At 41.6% G+C, this 19,608-nt stretch overlaps 2 non-coding genes across 2 annotated transcripts; both read left to right on the top strand.

Annotated features, from left to right (window-relative positions):
- Positions 1-8,334: 8,334 nt before the first annotated feature.
- LOC148877258 (small nucleolar RNA R71) lies at positions 8,335-8,441 on the top strand. Its single transcript, XR_016106384.1, has one exon. It is a non-coding gene; the product is annotated as a small nucleolar RNA R71 (small nucleolar RNA).
- A 10,809-nt stretch (positions 8,442-19,250) lies between these two features.
- On the top strand, positions 19,251-19,357 carry LOC148877257 (small nucleolar RNA R71). The gene has a single exon (XR_016106382.1). It is a non-coding gene; the product is annotated as a small nucleolar RNA R71 (small nucleolar RNA).
- Positions 19,358-19,608: the final 251 nt, after the last annotated feature.

Raw genomic sequence — 19,608 nt, 5'->3', positions numbered from 1 at the left:
GTGCCAGGGGTCCTGACCTGGTGTGGGAGTTCATGATGAGCTTAGGTAGATTTAGCCTAGTCTTTGTCCTAGTTGTGGTCTAGTCTAGAGGTAAGACCTTAATGACCCAACCAGCTCAACCACAGAGTTGGATCATGTATCCGGGATGCACATACATCACTCGGATTAAAAATTTCAGAGACGTCAAAACGTGCACTCAACCAATTTTGACCTCGAAAGTCGTGTGACTAGTCTCATGGGAGCCATCAAATCAAATTGATCTAAGCTGTCCGTGATCAACTACAACGGCTATAAATACGGGCCATGGGATCCCATTCATTTTGTATCAATTTGAATTTTTGCATTCTAGAGGTCGTGCGCTCTAGGTCGGCCATTTTTCTTTTGTCTCTGGGATCATTCTCCTTTCTTAGGTAAGTCATTTTTCTTTACTTCAGTTCATGGTGGTATGTCTCCTACCTCAATTTTGTGCTTTTGTTTGTTTCCCCTTTCGTACTGAACAAATTTTGCTCTTCTTGTAGACGAACTCCATGATTCACTCTCTACTGAAGTAGTTCAAGCAATATGCTACCATGATGCAAGCCGCCAAAGCGAAGGCACAAGCTACCGAGTCGGTAGCTGCGGAGTGCCGGACTAAGCTGGTGAAGGCTATCGACATCATCAGAAAGTTGGAGGCCAAGGTGGTGGCGAAGAGAGAGCGCATTGAGACACTGATGAAAGAGGCCAAGGAGGCAAGGAAAGATTTCGCTCATCATGAAGTTGCCCCAACTCAGGGGATCAAGGATGTCAAGGCCCTTGCTGTCAAGACTTACAAGGACTCTCCAAAGTTTAATCAGCTTAAGCAAGACCTCACTACAATAGCCTTCTGGAAGGGCTTCAAGCTATGTTGCTGGTTTGCCAGGAGTTCATTCTCCGACCTCGACCTCGGAGGCATCACCACCGACAGAGTCACTAGGGAGATGACGCTCGAAGTTGATAAAGACCCAAACTCCAAGGAAGAAAGTGATGACGGCATCAATGAGGGAGTTGTGGAGAAGAGCAACTCGGGTGACACTACCGAGGAGGCCATGGAGACTGAGGAGGTATCCACTATCAAGGATGTCATGGAGACTGAGGAAGCAAAGGTTAATTCTGAGATCACTAAAGGTGGGGACGAGGAGCCCTGTGATGACTGATCTTCACCTCTTTTCTTGGACCCCCCCTTTACAAACATGTATCGAGCCTCTGAGCTCGGCCTAGTAGATTTTTGTCTTTTTTTTTTTTGAATTTACAAATCAAACTTTTTGAAGTAATGAAATGCAACTCTTCTTTTTATCACCTCGCGTACAACAACGTTTCATAAAAATTTTCTAAGTGTAGGTTTCCCCATGGTTCCCAGCTTCTAAAATGGCTAGGCATGCTAAGGGATGAACCAAATTAACTATAAGCCGAGGTGAAGAGGCATAGTAGGGTATATGACCCAAACCGCCTATACACTAGTGAGGCATAAATAAAGTTTACTCGTGCTAACCATATGCTCTGAAAGTGATTGGGTCTTATTCAACTTTGGTACCGAGGTCATTATCAGCTTGGCACCCTGGCCCTTGGGCTTTAAAGTGACTTGCGGTTCACTCTCTGGTCTGTGACTTAGCTGACATGTAGCCTAACCAATTCGCCTAAGTGGGTGGCCATTTGTACTTAGAAAAATTCTTTGATATTGCGGATGCTTGACTCCAGAGCTCATAAGTAGTACTTCTTCAGGTTGTCGATGTTCTAGGCATGAGGCACTTGCCTCCCTTCCAATGTCTCAAGCTTGTACATCCCTTCACTGAACACCCATTTTATCTTGTAGGGACCCTCCCAATTCGGTCCAAGCTTACCTACACTAGGCTCAAGTACCATTACTTTCCAAAGTACAAAGTCGCCAACTCGAAATTGGCGTCGCTTGAGTCGGGCATTGTAATACCAAGCTACTCATTGCTGGTAAGCCATAGTCCAGATGTAAGCCAGGTCACATACTTCTTTGATCAGATCGAGGTCGGTCCATAGCTCATGTTCATTGGCCTCCTCGTCGTACACCTCAAGACACAAGGTCAGTACTTCGATCTCAGTTGGAATGACGGCCTCAGTACCGTATGTCAAATTAAATGAGGTCTCACCTATTGCAGTCTTGATGGTAGTCCGATAGGCCAATAGGACACTAGGCAGATCATCAACCCACAAACCCTTAGCTCACGCTAGCCAAGCTTTTAGTCCACGGAGAATCACCTTGTTCGTCACCTCGGCCTAACCATTTGCTTGTGAATGTGCCACCGATGTGAGGTTTTGTTGGATCCCTATCTTGGCACACCGATTCTAGAAGTTTGTCTTTAAACTAGTTCCCATTGTCAGAGATCAGCACCTTTGGGAGTCCGAATCTGCACACTATGTTCCTCTAGAAGAAGTTTTGTACATCCTGAGTTGTGATGGTCACCAATGGCTCAGCCTCCATCCACTTTGTAAAGTAGTCAACCGCCACGACCAGGAATCTTCTCTAACTGGTTGCAAGTGGGAATGACCCGAGGATGTCTATCCCCCATTGGGTGAAAGGCCATTGGTTGGTCAGATACTTCAAGTCGGTAGTGGGCTGGTGAAGTATGTTGGCATGCCTTTGGCAATTATCACATTTTCGGATGAGCTCGAGTGCACTTTCATAGTAGGACAGTAGTATTCTTGCCTTAGTGCTTTTTGGGAGAGTGCCCTGCCCCCAAGTGTCCTCCACATAGTCCTTCATGGATTTCATGTAGCACTTGGCTCGCCTCTAAGGGTCGCAAGCAGCACAGGTAGGGGAGCGTAAAGGATCTCCTATAAAGCCTCCCATCAATGAGAACATAACAGGCTAACTAATGCTCTACCCTCTGAGCTTCATTAGCTCTGCTGGTAGGGTCCCGTGGAGCAAATGATCGACAAGCGGATTGATCCAGCTTGGTTCTTCTTGCAACACGGGAGTGACCTCTTCTATCACCCTAAGAATGCTAGGCCGAGGTAGGTCTTCGATGTACACCGTTCTCATAGTAATGTAGTTGGTGCTGGCCACCCTTGATAGTGTGTCGACCTCTACATTCTCCGATCTCAGTATTTGCCAGATAAACCAAGAGTGGAAGCCAGGTAGGAGTTCTCTCACTTTAGCTAGGTAGGCCATCATGGTGGATTCTCGAGCCTCGTACTCGCCATTCACCTAGTTCACAACCAACTGAGAGTCATTGAATGACATGCTTCGCGTCGACCTCCTTTGCTAATGTCAGCCCGATTATCGATGCCTCATACTCAGCTTCGTTGTCATGCTACAAATCTGAACCAGAGTACGTACTCCAGCTTCACCTTGCTTAGCTAGTAAAAATGAGTCCAGCTCCACTTCCTCACTAATTAGGCGAGCCATCCATGTGGAGGATCGAGGGCTCCTCATCCCAAGCTGGGATGTTCTCCCCAGACAAAATGGGTGTCGTGCTAGTTAGCTTGGCCGCCTCAGGGGTCAGTGTGTTGAACATGCATTTGGCAATGAAATCTACCAAGAATTGAGCTCTAATAGTTGTGCGTGGCTCGAACCGAATGTCGTATTCATTCAGCTCGATGGCCCACTTTGTTAATCTTCTTGATACCTCGAGCTTCTGTAAGACATGCTTCAATGGTCTATCAGTTAGGACAATGATGGTGTGGGCTTGGAAGTAAGGCCGTAGTTTCCGAGCTGTGATGACTAGAGCGAGGGCCAACTTTTCGATGTTGAGATACCTAGTCTAAGTTGCTTGCAAAACCTTACAGATATAGTAGACGGGCGTTTGGACCAGACCTACTTCTCTTATTAATAACGAGCTGACTACCTTGTCGCTCACCGAGAGGTATAACCTTAGCTCATCTCCAAGTTCAGGTCGGGTTAACACCGACGGGGTACTTAGAAACCTTTTGAGCTCATCAAACGCGAGCTAACACTCTTCAGACCATTCAATGTCCTCATTCTTTTTAATGGCCTTAAAAATAGGTAAAGACTGGCCAACCAATTTAGACATAAATTAGTTAAGGGCAGCAACTCGGCTAGTTAACCTTTGCACTTCTTTTATTGTTTGGGGTAGTCTCATATTTAAGATAGCCTATATTTTATCCGGGTTGACCTCGATGCTACGTCAGCTCACTATGTGCCCAAGGAACTTGCCTAATGTGACCCCAAAGACACACTTGTTTAGGTTGAATTTCTTGTTAAATTTTCTTAGAATTTTAAAAAGACAATTCAAATCATCGATTAAATAAGAGGAAAATTGGGCCTTCACGACTATGTCATCAACATAACATTCTACTTTATTTCCAATAAATGGTTCAAAAATTTTTCAGTCCAAAGGCATGACTTTATAACAGTACAACCCTAACTTTGTTAGAAATGCAGTCTTTTCCTGATCGGCTAGTCCATCAGGATTTGATTATACTCGGAGTATGCATCCATGAAGCTCAGCAACTCGTGCCCCAAGGTCACGTCTACCAAGCAATCTATTATGGGAAGGGGGAGTTGTCCTTTAGGCAGGCTCTATTGAGGTTGGTGTAGTCGATACACATGCACCACTTGCCATTGGCCTTCTTCATGAGGATTGGATTTGCTACCCAACTCGGGTACTATGCCTCCTTAACAAAGTCTACTATGAGGAACTTCCCGACCTCCTCATCTACTACCCTCCACCTTTATGGGGTGAGGATTCTCTTCCTTTGTTTTACTGGCGTGACTAAAGGGTCCACATTAAGTTTATGAGTAATTATGCTAGGGTCAATGTTGGGCATCTCTGATGTTGACCATGCAAAACCATCTAGATTATTTAATAAAAAGCTTACTAGTTGCGACCTAAGTGGTTCTTTTAGATGAACGTTGATCTGGAAAGTCTTCATGGGCTCGATATCTAAGACCGGAACATGGACCGCATCCTCCATCGGTGCAGCTCACTCATTGGTGTGTTCGGGGGGTGGCTCCATCTTGATGTCATCCGCCAACTTCACTTTTCCATTCAATGCTACTACATAGCACTTTCGAGATTCCAGTTGGTCACCTCATACTACCCCCACTCTACAACTCGTTAGGAATTTCATCGAGAGATAGTAGGTCAACACCACCACACGAAGTGCATGCAAAATGGGCCGACCTAAAATAGTGTTGTAAGGGGACGGGGTGGAGACAACGAGGAAGGTGTGCTCAAACTGGATAGCGTTGGGCTCCGCTCCTGCTGCCACCAACACTTTGATCCAGTCAAAGGGCTTCACTATGTCTCTGCTGAAACCGACCAAAGTCATCCCCACTGGCGGGAGGTCCTTCCGACTCAGCACCATCTTCTCAAATGCCTCTAGAAAAAGAATGTCCGCAAAGCTTCCCGAATCAACTAGAATCCGCTTTACCTCAAAGTCATTGATTACCATCTTGACAACGAAGGCGTCATCATGTAGATACTCGATCCCGCGAATGTCATCCTTGGTGAAGTAAATCACTTCCTCCACTCAAGGGCACTTTGGTGGGTTCTTGTCCTCACGCTCTAGCTCATGGACTGTTGTTTTACCAGTTGTCATGCTACAACCTGCTATGATGGATCCTCCTGTAATCATATTGATCACCCCACGGATCGGCCTCTCTGGTGCTGGGGCATCCGGGTGTGGCCGCTCTCTGTCATTATGCCTGCTCAGCTCTAGTGCATCTCTTTGGTGCTCAATAGGTCGGTGATCTTTGTCTCTATCATCATACTTTATGAAATTTCTAACATAGCCATGGTGGATCAACATCTCAATCTCGTCTTTCAAGTTGCGGCAATTCTCCATGTCATGCCCAATTTCCTAATAGAAATTACAATACCAGTTCGAGTTATGGTTTACAGGATCTCCTCTCATCCTAGGGGGCCATTTGACATAGTTCCCCTCCTTGATTTGAATAAGAATCTCGCCCCGCTTTGCATTCAGGGCAGTGTAAGTCGTTCTCTAGACTAAGGGAGTTCTAGATCACCGACCTGATCTAGAACTCCGATGTGGTGATCGGCTCTTTCTTGGCGACCTACTTCGCCTACTGCGTGGTGACCTACTTCTCTTTGGTAACTTGCTCTTTTGCCATTGATGTTTGTTGTTGCTTGGTTCTTCCTTTTGTTCTCTTCCTTTTCTTGGCCTAGTGTAGCTCTAACCGGGACCCGAGAGCCTCTTCCACCTTGATGAACTTATCTGCTTCATCAAGTCAAACCTCCATGGAAGTAGGTGGGTTCAACTCGATCTACCAATTAAAATCTAGGTGGCAGACTCCCTTTTGGGATGTAGTGAGCTACACGGCACTGTCAAGATTCGGTACTTGTAGTCTTTCTAACTTGAACCTTTTAATGTAGTCCCTTAAGGACTCATTCTCCCATTGGACCACGTTCAAAAGGCTAGTCACAGACTTCAGACACTTCTTACTTATGACAAAACGTGTTGTGAAAAGATCCACGAACTGCATCCAACTTTTTATTGAGATAAGGAGTAGACCTCGGTACCACCAGGTTTAAGTGAATGCATTTTATGCTCCATCTCACTTTTGAATTACTTGGTCAGTAGGTGCATTTTATGCTCCATCCTACTATTTGAATTGCTAGCTAGTTGGTGCATTTTATGCTCCATCCTAGTATCAGATGACTTGGCTGGTGGGTGCATTTTATGCCCTATCCTACCAATTGTAGCAATGGTAAAATATTTGCCATGTTTACTTAAACCTGAATTTAGGACTATCTTAAAAGGGAATGGCTTCATAAAGGTCGTGTACTCCTTAATTGTACCTCATTACTAGGTCCACAAGAATTTTCCCAAAATATTGTTTAAATTGATTTCAAAAGAGTTGAGGATTTGATGTATATATATATATATATATATTTGAACTGAAATAAAATCCTAAACTCTCCCCCCCCCACACACACACTTAGTCTACGTATTGTCTTCAATGTAAGGTAAAAAGAAAAGGTGGAAATAACTTAACTATAAATGCAAAAAAATAAGAAAAAAAAGGAGAAACAAACTTCCCTATTTTTAATCATAAACCGGATCCTCTAGGTCTTGTAGTTGCAACTTTCGATGTCTTCCCCTTTCATCTATCATGGGTGGGTTCAAATCTGGAATAGGGGCTTGCAACAGTTTCTTGCAATTTAGAACTCTAGGTTAACTCCTATTTCTCAGGATGCTTACTAATGAAGATTTCGAATGCATCCTTTCCATCAAGATCAAAAACTTCTTGTGTTGGATCCTTGTATTTAGGAGGTAATTGCTTTTGGAGGATTGCTGAAACATTTTCCCCTATGTGGACTTTCTCATCACCTTTCAGCTTCTTTTTAATGGTGCACAACTCCTTGAGGAATTTAGCATAGCGGTGTACTTGCTTCATTGCATCGAGGAGGGGAATATTTACCTCAACCTTGCAAAATGTCTCAAGAATATCCTTGTCTTGCTCCTCCTTCTTGGATTTTGCAAATCAACTAGGAAAAGGTGGAGGGATCACTATGGCTTGGGGCTTTTTACTGCTTGGATCTTGAGTTTGGGGTGGCAGTGCTTCCTTTTCTATTTCCTCTTCAGTTGTATTCATAAGCACTTCCTTGCTAGGTCTATTCAGCTCCTTTCCACTTCTCAAGGTGATCGCACTAACATTCTACTTCGGGCTGACCATGGTTTGGGAGGGTAGCCTTCCTGATACTTGAGATTTCATTCGACTCATAGCAGTTGCCAATTGGCTAACCTGATTCTCCAAGTTTCGGATGTTTGTCCTTGTCTCCTGTTGAAATTGTTGATTGTTAGTTGCAAGTGCTTTAACAATTTCATCTAGAGACATACTTGGGTTAGATGATGAATATTGTGGAGCCGGTGGTCTAGACTGATATTGTCGTTGGAAGCCGAAGGGCTTGGCTCTGTAGCTAACGTTAGGATGATCCCTCCATTTTGCATTGTACGTATTTGAGTAGGGACCATATCTCTTTTGTGGGAAGCCTCCAACAGCATTGGCTTGTTCAGAGGGTTCATCTTGAAGTGTAAGGCACATGTGGTTGGATGTCCCGTAGTTGAACAAATCTTGCAAGCCTTCACCATTTGCATATTACCTATAGTCATTTGACGAACAAGAGAGGTCAGACTTGCAATTTGTTATTCTTGGGGAGAGATGTTTAACTTATTAGCATGGTTTGCTGGAGGGTTGAGCCTATAGCCGAACTTTGAGAGTTGGCCACCACGTTCGAGATCAATTCTCTTGCTTGGGTAGGAGTTTTGTCCACCAACACACCTCCGCTTTCTGCATCAATCATACTCCTATCCACCGGCAATAACTCTTCATAGAAATATTGGATAAGGAGTTGGTCTGGAATCTAATGTTGCAGACAACTGGCACAGAGTTGCTTGAATCTCTCCCAGTATTCATAGAGAGTTTCCCCATTGAATTGTCTTATACCACAAATCTCCTTTCTGATGTTAGCAGTTCGGGAGGCAGGGAAGAATTTTTCAAGAAATTGCCTTTACATATCGTTCCATGTGGTGATAGAACCGGAGGGTAAGTAGTAAAGCCAATCCTTAGCTTTATCAGCTAATGAGAAAGGAAAGGCAGGTAGCTTGATCTATTCCTTGGTAATACCTTGAGGTTTCATGCTTAAGCATACTACATGGAATTCTTTTAAGTGTTTGTGGGGATCTTCACCTGAAAGTCAATGAAAAGTAGGAAGTAAGTGTATAAGACCAGATTTGAGTTCGAAAGGTACCGCTAGATCTGCATATTCGATGCAAAGAGGTTGTTGGTGCAGATCCGGTGCAGCTAGCTCTCTTAGAGTTCTCCCTTCATTGTTGGCCATAACTTCTTCTTCAAGATGGTTAGATGGCTCTACGATCTCTGCAGCCGACTTCACTCATGGAGTTAGGAGTGATCCTAATTGGTTGCGACGTTGCTTGGCTTCTTTCCTCAAGCGGCAAAATATGTTTTTGATCTCATGATCATAGTGGAGTTCACCTACACAAGAAGAATGAGGCATAAACCAAGCAAAAGGAAATAAATCTACTTAGGACACCAATCCTCGGCAACGGCACCAAAATTTGGTGGGTGTTGAATCCAACCAAAGACAAATAGTCTTGCTTGAATAATTTGTAGATACTGATGAGCAAGGTCGTCTCCACAGGGATTGGGTGGATTTATTACCAAGTAAACGAAGTAAGGGGGTTGTAAAGCTAAGGAAAACAAGAAAATAACAGAAAATAACAGAAAGCAAAAGATTAAATCGATGGGAGATAGCTTCTGGTTGAAAGGATAAGTTCAGCTTTGATTCTTATCATTGATCCTCGATGCAAAGATAGATTCATATGTTTACGAATAAATTGGTTATAGCCATTAACAAGCTCTAGCGGTCAGCCTCTACTCGTATTATTCGACAATTAAAACAAGCTCTTTGATTGTTTCTCTTATTAATAGAGAGTCCTAAAGAAGCTCTTAAGATTTAATTTTTTAATAGCATTAAGAGGGGAGAGACCCAATTCTGGTCAGCGATCTCACAAGATCGGACCGTTTAAACCGGTGGCGGGCATCTCGACATTCTTTCTGGTGCTTGAGGAAGCCATCAAAATTTAGCTGAAAGTAAAAGAAAGTAGGAACTTAGCTTTTATGTATGGATCCCATAGATGGCGCCAATTTATGATGCGCAATCTGGATGCTCTTATTTGAAGGGCAGCTCAGACATCGGTTGCTTTGTTGACTAGTCGAATTGCAAGGAAAACAATGCTCAGAGGACCCATGGTAGCTTTCCCGGTGTGGGCACTCTGATGCATAAGTTAGTAATTTTGTATGCGAGCTAAAAGCTTAATTACAAATAGGCTTGTGAGCAATAAATCGTGCATACCATACAGTGTTGGTATTGATGCCCTTATATAGGTGAGTTGTCGTATGCCTTACAAAACGCCTCTGAGATCCACGGCCCGTACTATTAGGAATTTGTTCCACTCCAGGAGGTGGACTTCATGTGAGCTATTAAGGTTTATCGAGTCTGTCTGATCTGGGCGGGATGAGGATAAGGCTTGCAGACGTACGACGTGATCCTGAAGAGGTCGGAGACAGCTGGCTAAATTCTAGAAGTTGGCTACGTGTCACCTCGGCAGGTCAGGCCTTCACGAGCTAATCGGACCTTGGGATTTAATCTATTAATAGCATTAAGAGGGGAGAGACCCAATTCTGGTCAGCGATCTCACAAGCTCAGACCGTTTAAACCAGATCATACATTTTCCTAACATAGATCGAAAACTTTTTTTCAATCAATTTCTGTTAGTTTCCACCATGATTGAACCTACCAATCATATACGAAACTGGAGGTTCAATTGGCCATAGATTATTGTCATTGAATGAGCAACGGGCCCTTCTTGCTTAATTAATAAAAATAATCCTCATAGTTAATCGCAGAAAACATATGAATACCCATAAACAATGAACTGACATAAGAATCAATCAGATCTCACAATGTTTAAAGAATCAAAGCATCCCTAACCCTTCAACTAGAAATAAAAACTTACAGACACTCCATGATGAAATTGCAGTTTCCAGATTAGAGGGGACGAACTCTACTTCTTCCTTAGTTGATGATGTCTCTCTCTGAGGGCTGAAGCTCTCTTGGAGGATTTGATGATGGCCCTGGGTGCTTGTCCCCCCCCCCCCCACCTTTATATAGAATTAGGAGAGAGTTGTTTCCTTCTCCTCTAAGGAGTTCTTTCTGCATTGGGAGATCAGTTCTCTAATACATAATGCTTAGATTAGATCTAATTTGCTCCTATCTCTTAACTAGTAATCCTAATCTCTTTTATCTTTTTAAAAATATAACAAAAAATTGAATCTGATAGGACTCTTTGATGTTTCTTACTCTTGCCTTCATATTGGGCTTCCTTAACAAATTGGGCCACTGCAAGGCTTCTCTGCGAACTGGGCTTCAGCTGCGAACTGGGCTTCTCTACGAATTTTCTTAGAATTTGGGCCCAATTTTGGCATCGATTCAGTCTGAATCTATCAAAACTAAAAACATGAAAGTTGTAGAGTTTTTCCTTATCTTTCCAATGCATCTTGAATCTTCTCAATCAGAGTCCGGATGGGAGAGTCATATCAAAATTATCTTGCAGTGTCGAAACTGTGTAAAATTACCCGATTAGCCTTGTTTTCCCATAACGCATTATTTCGTGCCCTAAATCATCAAATTGGGTACTAATTAAGTATAAAAGACTGAATATTGAGTGATAAAAATATGATAATTTTTATTCTCATCAAATCACCCCACACTTAAACCTTGCCCGTTCTCGAGCAAGACAAAATTCAAGCAAAAATAGAACAAGAACAAACTAACTATCCTACCGATTTTTAAACTCAACTCTCATTTATCTTTCTTCACAAATATTCTCGGTTAAGTATTGAAAACCATTAAATCAACACAACCAAGTCATACATGACTCATTCATCAGCCAATCCAATTTTTGCTACTGCAAACAGGTAGTAAATCAAGGAAAACCTTTTTATCTTCTCTCTTTTTATTTTCTTTTTCTCTCTTCTGAAAAAGTGAGTGCATTTTATGCTCCATCTCACTTTTGAATTACTTGATCAGTAGGTGCATCTTATGCTCCATCCCAATATTTGAATTGCTAGCTAGTTGGTGCATTTTATGCTCTGTCCTAATATCAGATGACTTGGCTGGTGGTGCATTTTATGCTCCATCCTACCAATTGTAGCAATGGTAAAATATTTGCCCTGTTTACTTAAACCTGAATTTAAGACTAGCTTAAAAGGGAATGGCTTCATAAAGGTCATGTACTCCTTAACTGTACCTCTAGGTCCACAAGAATTTTCCCAAAATATTGTTTCAATTGATTTCAAAAGAGTTGAGGATTTGATGTATATATATATATATTTGAACTGAAATAAAATCCTATACTCTCCCCCCCCCCCCACACACACACACATAGTCTACGTATTGTCTTCAATGTAAGGTAAAAATAAAAGGTGGAAACAACTTAACTATAAATGCAAAAAATAAGAAAAAAAAGGAGAAACAAACTTCCCTGTTTTTAATCATAAACCGGATTTCCAGGTCTTGTAGTTGCAACTTTCGATGTCTTCCCCTTTCATCTATCATGGGTGGGTTCAAATCTGGAATAGGGGCATGCAACAGTTTCTTGCAATTAGAACTCCAGGTTAACTCCTCTTTCTCAAGATGCTTACTAATGAAGATTTCGAATACATCCTTCCCATCAAGATCAAAAACTTCTTGTGTTGGATCCTTGCATTTAGGAGGTAATTGCTTTTGGAGGATTGCTGAAACATTTTCCCCTATGTGGACTTTCTCATCACCTTTCAGCTTCTTTTAAATGGTGCACAACTCCTTGAGGAATTTAGTATAGCGGTGTACTTGCTTCATTGCATCGAGGAGGGGAATATTTACCTCAACCTTGTAGAATGTCTCAAGAATATCCTTGTCTTGCTCCTCCTTCTTGGATTCTGCAAATCAACTAGGAAAAGGTGGAGGGATCACTATGGCTTGGGGCTTTTTACCGCTTGGATCTTGAATTTGGGGTGGCAGTGCTTCCTTTTCTATTTCCTCTTTAGTTGTATTCTTAAGCACTTCCTTGCTAGGTCTATTCAGCTCCTTTCCACTTCTCAAGGTGATCGTACTAACATTCTACTTCGGGTTGACCATGGTTTGGGAGGGTAGCCTTCCAGATACTTGAGATTCCATTCAACTCATAGCAGTTGCCAATTGGCTAACCTGATTCTCCAAGTTTCGGATGTTTGTCCTTGTCTCCTATTGAAATTGTTGAGTGTTAGTTGCAAGTGCTTTAACAATTTCATCTAGAGACATACCTAGGTTAGACGATGAATATTGTGGAGTCGGTGGTCTAGATTGATATTGTCGTTGGAAGCCGAAGGGCTTGGCTCCATAGCTAACGTTAGGATGATCCCTCCATCTTGCATTGTACGTATTTGAGTAGGGACCATATCTCTTTTGTGGGAAGCCTCCAACAGCATTGGCTTTTTCATAGGGTTCATCTTGAAGTGTAAGGCACATGTGGTTGGATGTCCCGTAGTGAACAAATCCCGTAAGCCTTCACCGTTTGCATATTACCTACAGTCATTTGACGGATAAGAGAGGTCAAACTTGCAATTTGTTATTCTAGGGGAGAGATGTTTACCTTATTAGCATGGTTTGCTGGAGGGTTGAGCCTATAGCCGAACTTTGAGAGTTGGCCACCACGTTCGAGATCAATTCTCTTGCTTGGGTAGGAGTTTTGTCCACCAACACACCTCCGCTTTCTGCATCAATCATACTCCTATCCACCGGCAATAACTCTTCATAGAAATATTGGATAAGGAGTTGGTCTGGAATCTAATGTTGCAGACAACTGGCACAGAGTTGCTTGAATCTCTCCCAGTATTCATAGAGAGTTTCCACATTGAATTGTCTTATACCACAAATCTCCTTTCTGATGTTAGCAGTTCGGGAGGCAGGGAAGAATTTTTCAAGAAATTGCCTTTTCATATCGTTCCATGTGGTGATAGAACCGGAGGGTAAGTAGTAAAGCCAATCCTTAGCTTTATCAGCTAATGAGAAAGGAAAGGTAGGTAGCTTGATCTATTCCTTGGTAATACCTTGAGGTTTCATGCTTAAGCATACTACATGGAATTCTTTTAAGTGTTTGTGGGGATCTTCACCTGAAAGTCCATGAAAAGTGGGAAGTAAGTGTATAAGACCAGATTTGAGTTTGAAAGGTACCGCTAGATCTGCATATTCGATACAAAGAGGTTGTTGGTGCAGATCCGATGCAGCTAGCTCTCTTAGAGTTCTCCCTTCATTGTTGGCCATGACTTCTTCTTCAAGATGGTTAGATGGCTCAACGATCTCTGCAGCTGACTTCACTCCAGGAGTTAGGAGTTGTCCTAATTGGTTGCGACGTTGCTTGGCTTCTTTCCTCAAGCGGCAAAATATGTTTTTGATCTCGTGATCATAGTGGAGTTCACCTACACAAGAAGAATGAGGCATAAACCAAGCAAAAGGAAATAAATCTACTTAGGACACCAACCCCGGCAACGGCGCCAAAATTTGGTGGGTGTTGAATCCAACCAAAGATAGAATCATATGTTTACGAATAAATTGGTTATAGCCATTAACAAACTCTAGCGGTCAGCCTCTACTCGTATTATTCGACAATCAAAACAAGCTCTTTGATTGCTTCTCTTATTAATAGAGTGTCGTAAAGAAGCTCTTAAGATTTAATTTTTTAATAGCATTAAGAGGGGAGATACCCAATTCTGGTCAGCGATCTCACAAGATCGGACCGTTTAAATCAGATCATACATTTTCCTAACATTGATTGAAAAATTTTTTGCAGTCAATTTCTGTTAGTTGCCACCATGATTGAACCTACTAATCATATATGAAATTGGAGGTTCAATCGGCCATAGATTATTTTCATTGAATGAGCAAGGGGCCCTTCTTGCTTAATCAATAAAAATAATCCTCACAATTAATCGCAGAAAACATATGAATACTCATAAACAATGAACTAACATAAGAATCAATTAGATCTCACAATGTTTAAAGAATTAAAGCTTCCCTAACCCTTCAACTAGAAATAAAAACTTACAGACACTCCATGATAAAATTGCAGCTTCCTGATGAGAGGGGTGAACTCTGCTTCTTCCTCGGTTGTTGATGTCTCTCTCTGAGGGCTGAAGCTCTCTTGGAGGATTTGATGATGGCCCTGAGTGCTAGCCCCGCCCCCCTCCTTTTTATAGAATTAGAGGTAGTTGTTTCCTTCTCCTCTAAGGAGTTCTTTATGCATTGGGAGATCATCTCTCTAATAGATAATGCTTAGATTAGATCTAATCTACTCCTATTTCTTGACTAGTAATCCTAATCGCTTTTATCTTTTTAAAAATACAACAGAAAGTTGAATCTGATAGGACTCTTTGAAGTTTCTTATTCTTGCATTCGTACTGGGCTTCCTTAACGAATTGGGCCGCTACAAGGCTTCTCTGCGAACTGGGCTTCTCTATGAATTTGCTTAGACTTCGGGCCCAATTTTGACATCGATTCAGTCTGAATCTATCAAAACTCAAAACATGAAAGTTGTAGAGTTTTTCTTTATCCTTTCAATGCATCTTGAATCTTTTCAGTCAGATTCCAGATGGGAGAGTTATACCGAAATTATCTCGCGGTGCCGAAACTGTGTAAAATTACCCAATTAGCCTTATTTTTCCCATAACGCCTTCTTTCGTGCCCTAAATCGAAATACAAGAATAGTGAGTCCAATTGGGTACTAATTAAGTATAAAAGACTGAATATTGAGGGATAAAAATATGATAACTTTTATTCTCATCAGGCACTATCATCTGCTCGATGGTCACAAAGGGGACCTCTAGGTTTAATAGCTGGCTAATCTTGCCCCCCGGTGGTGGGCATCTTGACATTCTTTCTGGTGCTTGAGGAAGCCATTGAAATTTAGCTGAAAGTAAAAGAAAGTAAGGAACTTAGCTTTTATGTATGGATCCCATAGACGGCGCCAATTGATGATGCGCAATCTGGATGCTCTTAGTTGGAGGGCAGCTCAGACATCGGTTGCTTTGTTGACTAGTCGAATTGCAAGGAAAACAATGCTCAGAGAACCCATGGTAGCTTTCCCGGTGTGGGCACTCTGATGCTTAAGTTAGTAATCTGGTATGCGAGCTAAAAGCTTAATTACAAGTAGGTGAGCAATAAATCGTGCATACCATACAGTGTTGGTATTGATGCCCTTATATAGGTGAGTTGTCGTATGCCTTACAAACGCCTCCGAGATCCACGGCCCGTACTATTAGGAATTTGTTCCACTCCAGGAGGTGGACTTCATGTGAGCTAATAAGGTTTATCGAGTTCGTCTGATCCGGGTGGGATGAGGATAAGGCTTGCAGACGTACGACGTGATCCCGAAGAGGTCGGAGACAGCTAGTTAACTTCTAGAAGTTGGCTACATGTCACCTCGGCAGGTCGGGCCTTCACGATCTACTCGGACCTTGGGATTTAATCTATTAATAGCATTAAGAGGGGAGAGGCCCAATTCTGGTCAGCGATCTCACAAGCTCAGACCGTTTAAACTAGATCATACATTTTCCTAACATAGATCGAAAACTTTTTTACAATCAATTTATGTTAGTTGCCACCATGATTGAACTTACCAATCATATACGAAACTGGAGGTTCAATCGGCCATAGATTATTGTCATTGAATGAGCAAGGGGCCCTTCTTGCTTAATTAATAAAAATAATCCTCATAGTTAATCGCAGAAAATATATGAATACCCATAAACAATGAACTGACATAAGAATCAATTAGATCTCACAATGTTTAAAGAATCAAAGCTTCCCTAACCCTTCAACTAGAAATAAAAAACTTACAGACACCCCATGATGAAATCGCAGTTTCCAGATGAGAGGGGGCGAACTCTGCTTCTTCCTCGGTTGCTGATGTCTCTCTCTGAGGGCTGAAGCTCTATTGGAGGATTTGATGATGGCCCTGGGTGCTAGTCCCCCCCCCCCCCTTATATAGAATTAGGAGGGAGTTGTTTCCTTCTCCTCTAAGGAGTTCTTTCTGCATTGGGAGATCAGTTCTCTAATAGATAATGCTTAGATTTGATCTAATCTACTCCTATCTCTTAATTGCTAATCCTAATCTCTTTTATCTTTTTAAAAATATAACAAAAAATTGAATCTGATAGGACTCTTTGACGTTTCTTATTCTTGCATTCATATTGGGCTTCCTTAATGAATTGGGCCACTGCAAGGCTTGTCTGCGAACTGGGCTTCTCTACGAATTTTCTTAGACTTTGGGCCCAATTTTGGCATCGATTCAATCCGAATCTATCAAAACTCAAAACATGAAAGTTGTAGAGTTTTTCATTATCTTTCCAATGCATCTTTAATCTTCTCAATCAGAGTCCGGATGGGAGAGTCATGTCAAAATTATCTTGCAGTGTCAAAACTGTGTAAAATTACCCGATTAGCCTTGTTTTTCCCATAACGCATTCTTTCGTGCCCTAAATCGTCCAATTGGGTACTAATTAAGTATAAAAGAATTAATATTGACGGATAAAAATATGATAATTTTTATTCTCATCAAATCACCCCACACTTAAACCTTGCCCGTTCTCGGGCAAGACAAAATTCAAGCAAAAATAGAACAAGAACAAACTAACTATCCTACCGATTTTTAAACTCAACTCTCATTTATCTTTCTTCACAAATATTCTCGGTTAAGTATTGAAAACCATTAAATGAACACAACCAAGTCATACATGACTCATTCATCAGCCAATCCAATTTTTGCTACTGCAAACAGGTAGTAAATCAGGGAAAACATTTTTATCTTCTCTCTTTTTATTTTTTTTTCTCTCTTCTGAAGAAGTGAGTGCATTTTATGCTCCATCTCACTTTTGAATTACTTGGTCAGTAGGTGCATTTTATGCTCCATCCTAATATTTGAATTGCTAGCTAGTTGGTGCATTTTATGCTCCGTCCTAGTATCAGATGACTTGGCTGGTAAGTGCATTTTATGCTCCATCCTATCAATTGTAGCAATGGTAAAATATTTGCCCTGTTTACTTAAACCTGAATTTAGGATTAGATTAAAAGGGAATGGCTTCAGAAAGGTCGTGTACTCCTTAATTGTACCTCATTACTAGGTCTACAAGAATTTTTCCAAAATATTGTTTCAATTGATTTCAAAAGAGTTGAGGATTTGATGTATATATATATAAATATATTTGAACTGAAATAAAATCCTATATTCTCCCCCCCCCCCACACACACACACACTTAGTCTACGTATTGTCTTCAATGTAAGGTAAAAAGAAAATGTGGAAATAACTTAACTATAATTGCAAAAAAATAAGAAAAAAAAGGAGAAACAAACTTCCCTGTTTTTAATCATAAACCGGATTCTCCAGGTCTTGTAGTTGCAACTTTCGATGTCTTCCCCTTTCATCTATCATGGGTGGGTTCAAATCTGGAATAGGGGAATGCAACAGTTTCTTGCAATTTAGAACTCCAGGTTCACTCCTCTTTCACAAGATGCTTACTAATGAAGATTTCGAATACATCCTTCCCATCAAGATAAAAAACTTCTTGTGTTGGATTCTTGCATTTAGGAGGTAATTGCTTTTGGAGGATTGCTGAAACATTTTCCCCTATGTGGACTTTCTCATCACCTTTCAGCTTCTTTTTAATGGTGCACAACTCCTTGAGGAATTTAGCATAGCGGTGTACTTGCTTCATTGCATCGAGGAGGGGAATATTTACCTCAACCTTGCAGAATGTCTCAAGAATATCCTTGTCTTGATCCTCCTTCTTGGATTCTGCAAATCAACTAGGAAAAGGTGGAGGGATCACTATGGCATGGGGCTTTTTACAACTTGGATCTTGAGTTTGGGGTGGCAGTGCTTCCTTTTCTATTTCCTCTTCAGTTGTATTCATAAGCACTTCCTTGCTAGGTCTATTCAGCTCCTTTCCAATTCTCAAGGTGATCGCACTAACATTCTACTTCAGGGTTGACCATGGTTTGGGAGGGTAGCCTTCCTGATACTTGAGATTCCATTCGACTCATAGCAGTTGCCAATTGGCTAACCTGATTCTCCAAGTTTCGAATGTTTGTCCTTGTCTCCTATTGAAATTGTTGAGTGTTAGTTGCAAGTGCTTTAACAATTTCATCTAGAGACATACCTAGATTAGACGATGAATATTGTGGAGTCGGTGGTCTAGACTGATATTGTCGTTGGAAGCCGAAGGGCTTGGCTCCGTAGTTAACGTTAGGATGATCCCTCCATCTTGCATTGTACGTATTTGAGTAGGGACCATATCTCTTTTGTGGGAAGCCTCCAACAGCATTGGCTTGTTCATAGGGTTCATCTTGAAGTGTAAGGCACATGTGGTTGGATGTCCCGTAGTTGAACAAGTCCCGTAAGCTTTCACCGTTTGCATATTACCTACAGTCATTTGACGGACAAGAGAGGTCAAACTTGCAATTTGTTATTCTAGGGGAGAGATGTTTACCTTATTAGCATGGTTTGCTGGAGGGTTGAGCCTATAGCCGAACTTTGAGAGTTGGCCGCCACGTTCGAGATCAATTCTCTTGCTTGGGTAGGAATTTTGTCCACCAACACACCTCCGCTTTCTGCATCAATCATACTCCTATCCACCGGCAATAACCCTTCATAGAAATATTGGATAAGGAGTTGGTATGGAATCTAATGTTGCAGACAACTGGCACAGAGTTGCTTGAATCTCTCCCAGTATTCATAGAGAGTTTCCCCATTGAATTGTCTTATACCACAAATCTCCTTTCTGATGTTAACAGTTCGGGAGGTAGGGAAGAATTTTTCAAGAAATTGCCTTTTCATATCGTTCCATGTGGTGATAAAACCGGAGGGTAAGTAGTAAAGCCAATCCTTAGCTTTATCAACTAATGAGAAAGGAAAGGCACGTAGTTTGATCTATTCCTTGGTAATACCTTGAGGTTTCATGCTTAAGCATACTACATGGAATTCTTTTAAATGTTTGTGGGGATCTTCAACCTGAAAGTCCATGAAAAGTAGGAAGTAAG

Source organism: Nelumbo lutea, chromosome 1 (assembly GCF_056320005.1).
Source record: "Nelumbo lutea isolate HS-2025 chromosome 1, American lotus-T2T, whole genome shotgun sequence".
Classification (NCBI taxonomy): Eukaryota; Viridiplantae; Streptophyta; class Magnoliopsida; order Proteales; family Nelumbonaceae; genus Nelumbo; species Nelumbo lutea.
Note: the sequence above shows the minus strand (reverse complement) of the source record. Positions and strands in the feature narration are given on the sequence as shown.